This window comes from Triticum dicoccoides, chromosome 4A (assembly GCF_002162155.2).
Source record: "Triticum dicoccoides isolate Atlit2015 ecotype Zavitan chromosome 4A, WEW_v2.0, whole genome shotgun sequence".
NCBI classification, from domain to species: Eukaryota; Viridiplantae; Streptophyta; class Magnoliopsida; order Poales; family Poaceae; genus Triticum; species Triticum dicoccoides.
The window spans coordinates 232708127-232709806 of NC_041386.1; positions in this window are offsets into that span (position 1 = coordinate 232708127).

Genomic DNA, 1680 nt, shown 5'->3' on the forward strand with positions numbered 1-1680 from the left:
TCGACGCGGGTGGGGGTTGGGGTGGGGGTGGGGGTGGCGGAGGAACACAGGCGGTGGGGGCCGGTGGTCCGGCCGGCGGCCCGTGCGGTGTTCTGTATGGGAAGAATCAGAGACGAGGAAGAAGAAGGGTTAGGAGACGTAGGACCTTCATCCAACCGCCTGAAATGGTCGAGAGACAACTAGGAGTTTCATTCTTAATGCGCTCTGGTTCATCATGTGTGGGCACTGCGCAACCAACATTTTATTATCCAAAATCTGCTTGCTCTTCTTTACCATGTTCCTCTTCCGTTCTTCTTTAATATGTACTCTCTCTGTTCCTAAATACAAGTCTTTGTATAGATTCCACCATGGACTACATATGGAGCAAAATGAGTGAATCTACACTCTAAAATGTACCTGGATACATCTGTATGTGATCCATAGTGGAAATCTCTACCAAGACTTATATTTTGGAACGGAGGGAGTATGATAGTAGTACAGTATGTTCCTTGTACTGAAGATGAGCAGGGACATTTGCAGTGTAGAGGTCTATACGGTCGGTTGTGATGGACACTTTGAGCCTCTTTGATTCGTAGGATCTTGTAAACATAGGAATAGGATTTGTAGTGGTCTGCCCACTTGAATCCTATAAGAATAGTAAGGAAATGCAGGGAGCTGTGTCGCCTTTGAGAGTTACATTGATATTAACAGTACCGCACCTTCACTTGAAGAGAGCTGGTATCCGAAGCCTTTCTAGCCGTACCGGCAATACTAGCACATATATTCCAGTAAGTTCCACTTTGCTGATTTTACTCTGATGCTTAAGGTTTTCCTGTTATATCTACACTATGATCTATGTAGCTGCTTTGTGTCGCACTAGAAGCAGTCCACTCTTGAAGCTAAACACTGCAATGACTTACAAAATTGGCACCAAGGCATTGAGTGCCATTCTGGATGCAATGAAACTCATACGCTCCCCATGTAACACCCCGGATGTAACTTTCCCAATTTGTACTCCAACTCTTGCTGTTTCCGGCATTAAGTTATATTTATTTCCTCGGGTTCGGGTCTTTGTCTTCGTGTGTTGTTGTCGTTGTCATGCATCTCATATCATGTCATCATGTGCATTGCATCTGCATACGTGTTCATCTCAAGCATTCGAGCTTTTTCCCTGTTGTCCGTTTTGCATTCCGGCGCTTCGTTCTCCTCCGGTGGCCATTTCTAGCTTTCTTTCGTGTGTGGGGATTAAACATTTCCGGATTGGACCGAGACTTGCCAAGCGGCCTTGGTTTACTACGGTAGACCACCTATCAAGTTTCGTACCATTTAGACTTCGTTTGATACTCCAACGGTTAACCGAGGGACCGAAAAGGCCTCGTGTGTGTTGCAGCCTAACACCCCTTCAATTTGGCCCAAAACCCACCTAACTCTTCTCTATCATCTAGAGCGTTCAATCACGATCGCGTGGCCGAAAACCGCACCTCATTTGGACTCTCCTAGCTCCCTCTATGCCTATTTAAACACCCCCTCCAAATCCGGATCTCTCCCTCGTCCCTAACCCTAGATCTCAGCACCGTGCGCCGCCGGACAAAATTCCTACCGACGGACATGTCCGGTCCGCCGTCCGCCGCCACGTGGCGCCCCGGGATTCGTCCGCCCGGGCACCCACATCGCCGCGCCTCCCCGCCGCGCGGGCCCGCC